Source organism: Panthera uncia, chromosome B4 (genome assembly GCF_023721935.1).
Source record: "Panthera uncia isolate 11264 chromosome B4, Puncia_PCG_1.0, whole genome shotgun sequence".
In the NCBI taxonomy this organism is placed as follows: domain Eukaryota; kingdom Metazoa; phylum Chordata; class Mammalia; order Carnivora; family Felidae; genus Panthera; species Panthera uncia.
In genome coordinates, this window is record NC_064809.1 from 12,832,267 (window position 1) to 12,838,337 (window position 6,071).

Consider the following 6,071-nt stretch of genomic DNA (forward strand, 5'->3'; position numbering starts at 1 on the left):
GGTCAGTGACGAAAGTAGCATCAAACATCAATCTCAAGTAAAATCTCAAATAAAAAAATGACCATCTCTGAACTTCACCTCCATTCCCGCGACACACAAACACTGACAAAATTCCACGCACGCATAAAGTGAGAAGTATGGGCAGACATACTATATGAGGTGTAAATATTTGCAGTCATAAACCGTTAAAAGGGAAAGTAAAGTGTTACTGTGGTTTATTTAGCCTAGGCTATTTTTGCTATAAAAACAAATAAACAACCTGATGCTGAACTGAGCACCTTACATATATAATCTCTAATCCTACAATGACCCTGCAAGGAGATATTATGCTTCCATTTTTCAGGTGAAGCAGTTAAGGCTAAAACACCACAGACTTATGATTCTCTTTCACTGTAATATAATGTTCCTTTAATATTCATGCCTCATTTGACCAATAAGAACCATTATGAGTCATTTTCTGGAACCCCTCAGTGGCTCTAATGTTCTTTCTCCTTAAGATTAAAGAAACAAGAGGGGCGCCTGGGTGGCTCAGTCGGTTGAGCGTCCGACTTCGGCTCAGGTCACGATCTCGCAGTCTGTGAGTTCGAGCCCCACGTCAGGCTCTGGGCTGATGGCTCAGAGCCTGGAGCCTGCTTCCGATTCTGTGTCTCCCTTTCTCTCTGCCCCTCCCCCATTCATGCTCTGTCTCTCTCTGTCCCAAAAATAAATAAACGTTTAAAAAAAAAAAAAGATTAAAGAAACAAGGGACGCCTGAGTGGCTCAGTCGGTGCTGACAGCTCAGAGCCTGGAGCCTCCTTCGGATTCTGTGCCTCCCTCTCTGTCTGTCTCTCTCCCGCTCACACTCTGTCTCTGTCTCTGTCTCTCTCTCTCTCAGGGAAAAAAAAAAAAGATTAAAGAAACGATTTCTCTGCCTCACTTTATTAACATCTAAATACATACTATCTTTCCAGAAGAACAGTCTTTGGTACGCAGAGACCTTCCTAGCTCTTATACCGTTTTACAGGATCTTGCACAAAAGATTTAGCATCGTAGCACCCAAGGTGTAACATGAGGACGATGATAACCCCTGTGCTCATTCTCATGACAAGTTTGTCAAAGACGATGCACAAGAGCTTAGGTTGTGTCCTGAGGAGGAAGTTAAGTCATGAGCCTTTCTTAGGCTCATAGGGTCAGGAGTAGTGGTGCTGGAGGAGGGTGGGGGGCTGAGGTATGGAGGCTGATCAGCCCAGGGACAACACCTTAGGCACTGGAGTCAGAAAGCTCTCTTGGGTCCCCATACGAAACATCATTTTCATGAGTTTAAAAAAAAAATTACTTTTGGAAACAGGCAACAGTACATGGTGAAACCTTACCCTAAACCAAATGATAAAAGTAAGTCAAGTTTGCTTCCTGGTCTCCCCTCCCCCACCCCCTCTGTGGGTGCTCGTACAGAGTTGGCATCTGCTATCTGACCCCCCCCCCATAACATGAGCTGGTGTTAAATGAGCATGCGCTATGGGCCAGGCAGAGGGCCGAGCACCTCATCAAGGTCACGTTTGTATTCTCACCCAACGTTACGAGTTAGATAACCAATTAAGACTGCCCAGATGTAAGGAGACCCATCTTACCCAACGAAAAGACCCTCTGAATACCACTTGTTATCCAGTTAACTACATAAACTCTTAGGACAGGAGCTAAAATAAATATGACTTATAAAATTTAATTTATTAATTCAGTCGCGCATACCTATTTAAAATCACATCCTATTTGAATTATACATTACTGTAGAAATATTGCTTTTTTCTGGTCTTACGAATCATTACATAATTTATTCACCAACGTGTTCTTTTTCTCTACAGCCACATTTGGAGTCCTTCAGTTCATCTTTCTCCCGACTGGTCACTTTCATTTCCATCTCAGTTGTATGAGATGTAGCACACTGTCACTGGAAATTTTATCCCAAGCCACAAATACCCATTAATATAACATTAGGACAGTTGTGCCAGTTATTCAAACCTTAGGTGTCTATTCACGAGCTCTGCAATGTAGTCATTCACCTCCGTGCCTTTTACAGGAATCCTCAGAAGGTTTGCTTACAGTGGATCCAATATTTGCATTCAGGAGGTCATTTTCCCAGAAACGATTGCTAAATCTGTGTTCGATTCACTTGCCTTCTTTCTGGTTCTTGATTCTGTCGTGAAGCTTCTGTAAGCATCCTAAACCAGCACTGATTGAACTCATGTCAGGCCAATGTATTTTCTTTAGACAACACCGTGCTTTTTTCAGTTAAAGTAAACAAGACAGTATCCCAAAATGTGAGACACTCTGTAAGGATTACAATATGTGGATATGCTTTCTTTTCTTTTTCTTTTTTTAATGTTTATTTATTTTTGAGAGAGAGGGGGACAGAGCGTGAGCAGGGGAAGGGCAGAGAGAGGGAGGGAGACACAGAATCTGAAGCAGGCTCTAGGCTCTGAGCTGTCAGCACAGAGCCCGATGCAGAACTCAAACTCATAAACCAGGAGATCATAACCTGAGCTGAATTCGGATGCCCAACCGACTGAGACACCCAGGCACCCCAGATATGCTTTCTTTTCTAAGGGGTGATTTTGGTAAAAGCCCCTGTACCTTTGGTCCATTTTATATAACATCATTAATCCCATTTTATAGATCAGGAAACAGGTTCGGAAGTGAAAGTAACTTTGCTAAGATCAAAGACTTAGTGTCTGAATAACATGTAGCTGGGACTGCAGGCTAGGGGGCCATCTGTTGAACCACCGACTATACTGCCCATGGTCTCCCCAGTATGGCCCCTGACCTCCTGTCCACTTTCTGCAGCTAATTCCCCTTCCAGAAATTCCCAGCGGCTTTCAGAATCCATGCCAATTCTCACTTCTTTCTCTGATCCCATCATTTCACTTACAGGAAATCATCTGAAGGAAATAATCAGAAAGATTCACAATGATTCAGCCTAAGGAAATTGTGATAGCATTACTTTTAAGGGAAAAAAACTTGGAAACACACTGAACATCCACAATGAGCAATGTGTCTAACTAGATGCTCACAGTGAAATGCTAAGCAGCCTTGTTTACTGTTCATGAAATAGTGGAAAAAATAAGAAGTTGTATAATAGGATTCTAGTTTCATCTTTTTAAACAGTATATATACATCAAAGAGGACTGAAAGGAAGAACAACATGTTAACTTGGTTAATTAGTGGGTGATGGAATCAAATGAGATGGCGATTTTATTTCTTTTTTTTTCATGGCTATTTTATTTCTATTTTTCTGTTTTATACCCTCTCCTCCAAAACATTATGCCTCCTCCAAAAGAAGAAGTCCAACAGTGAGAATTAGGCAGCAAAGAGAGAGGAAATGTGTCCACATGGAATGACAAGAGAAAAACCCGGGTGAAAATGGTGTCTTAGTTCATAAACTGTTGCCTACACCACTTTCACAAAGGTGTTGCCCTGCCAAAGGATTTTCCAATTAAGGGGGAAAGATTAAGGTTGTAATCCTGGGAAGTTATCAAGTCCAAAATCTGTTTGGTCTCTCTATTACAACTGCACAGGTATAAAAGCCTGTCTTACAGAATCAACTAAGTGTACAAATGACTTGGCCATATGTCAGACCCTCGGCCATGGCCAAAAATCAAGCGAGCTCTCCTAGAGAATTAGCCAGTGCTCTTTTAACTCAGCCCCTGGCTCAGGCATGTACTAGGTGGGAAGTAACAGCTTTAGCAAAAATGGCACATTCTCTAGCCTTGGGGAGTCCACTAATCCAGCAAAAGACATGTTGATGAAGACATGGACACAGTGAGCAGAACAGGAATGAGCACTCTTTGGGGAAGGCCCAAAAGTCACAGCCGGTCACTTGCTGGTATCTGGGAGTAATGTCCAGTACCTGGAGAGCTAATGGAGTAATGACTGAAAAAGGTAATAGAGGTCCAATTTGTATTCATTGCCAGGTAGAAACAAGACTGCCTTTTAGAAAGTTACCATTCTACACCCCTGCCACATGATTTCTGGCCATATTTAAAAACTGGCCTCTTTCAAGAGATCATAATGCCCAACGAGAACAAACAACAACAACAAAAACAACATGTACACAACTCATATGTAAACTCTGTGGTGGGCAGCATCTAAGATGGCCCTGAATGATTCTCAGCTCTTGGTATTTACTCCCTAGGATAATTCCCTCTCTGTAAGAGTGGGGTGGACTTACTGATTTATTTCTAATAAATAGGATCCAGAGGAAGTGATGGCACATCACAACTGAGATTCAATTCTAAGATTGTGGCTTCTATCTTAAGCATCTTCTCTCTCTCTCTCTCTCTCTCTCTCTCTCTCTCTCTCTCTCTTTCCTTACTCTGGGGAAATCCAACTGTCATGTCACAAGGAAAATCTGTTGAGGCCATGTGGTGAGGGATCCAGGCCTGCCAAAACCAAGTGAGGGAGCTTGAAAGCACACATCCCCCCAGTCGAGCCTTCAGATGAGAGCACAGCCCCAGTCAACAGCTACAGTCTCTTGAAGAGATCCTGAACCACAGGCATCCAGGTGAGCTTCTCCCAGACCTTCTAACCAACAGATACTGAGAGATATTAAGTGTCTGGTGTTTTAAGCCATTCAATTCTGGGGTAATGTGTTACATGGATTAGTTATCTACATAACTAATACAGACTCCAAATAGAACTTCCAAAAAGAGCTTCCAGGTGGTATTAATGAGCTTTGAAATATGATTCACTGAGTTCTTATGTGGACTCTGGATCCATATTCCTGGGAGTTCATACCCCAGTTCCACCATTTACTGGCATGTAACTATAGGCAGATTATTTAACCTCACTGTCCTTCAATTTCCTGGTGAAATGGGAATAATAATACCACCTAGTTCATAGGATAAAGATCAAGTGACTGTGTGTGTGTGTGGGGGGGGGCACTTACAATGGTGACTGGCAAAGAGTAAGTGATATATACATGCTTATTATTATGACTATTAAAACATATAATAAAAAAAATGAGACATCAGTATCATACCCTGTAATTTTTAATTTTTATTTCTTTTATATTTTATTGTGACAAAACTTCAGATTTACACAAAAGTGTCAAGAATAGGAAAAAAGAATGATCAGAAACTCTTCTAGATTCCTCAGATGTTAGCATTTTGTTCTATTTGCTTTAGCCTTCTCTTTCATATTTTTTTCAGACTGACTTAAAGAAAAATGCATCCCTAAATACTCCAGTGTGTCTTCAAGAAACAAGGAATTTTCTTACATAACCACAGGAAACCATCAAAATGGAGCAATGAACATTGAAGCGACATTATCATCTACTCCACAGATCTTGACGTTTCCCTTTTGTCTATTGTTCCAATAACGTCCTTTATACCAAAAGAAGATCCCAGATCGTGTGCTGAATTCAGTTGTCATGTCTCTTTAGTCTCTATAATCTATAACAGTTTCTGACTCTTTTTTTTTGTTGTTGTATTTTATGACACTGATATTTTTGAAGAATAAAGGCTAGTTATTTTAGAGAATATTCCTCAGTTTGAGTTTGTCCACTGTTTCCTCAAAATGAGATTCAAGTTACACCGTCTGGCAAGAATATTCCATAAGTGATCCTGAGATGTCAGGGCATGATATCAGGCGGACCTGCTGTTGACCAGTGCCATTTCTGGCAATGTTAGCTTTGATCATTGGTTAATACGATGCCTGCCAGGTAACTCTAATGTTACTATTTTACTGTTTGTAACAAAAAGTACAGTCTGAGACTACATGAATATCCCTTCATTACTCAAACTTTGATCCACGATGCTAAAACCAATGAATACTATCCTGGTTGGCAGATGGCGTTTTTCTAATTCCTTAACTTATTTTACATTTATTAGTTAACATCCTACTATAAGGAAAACCCATTCCCTGCTTCCTCACTTACTTGTTTATTCCTTTATTTATATCTGTGTTGACTCATGGGTTCTTACCTTATTAATCTTTCACTATCCATAATTTTTATTAAAACCAAATATAAATCTGAAGAGCTCTAAGTCAAATAGACTCCTTTGACAACACTTATGGGCCAGGAAAAGATATGCTCATCT

The 6,071-nt window shown here is 40.6% G+C and overlaps 1 long non-coding RNA gene across 1 annotated transcript; it reads left to right on the forward strand.

The window, feature by feature from the left end:
- Positions 1-4,446: 4,446 nt before the first annotated feature.
- On the forward strand, positions 4,447-5,391 carry LOC125918605 (uncharacterized). Its single transcript, XR_007456509.1, has 2 exons — positions 4,447-4,534; positions 5,181-5,391. It is a non-coding gene; the product is annotated as an uncharacterized LOC125918605 (long non-coding RNA).
- Positions 5,392-6,071: the final 680 nt, after the last annotated feature.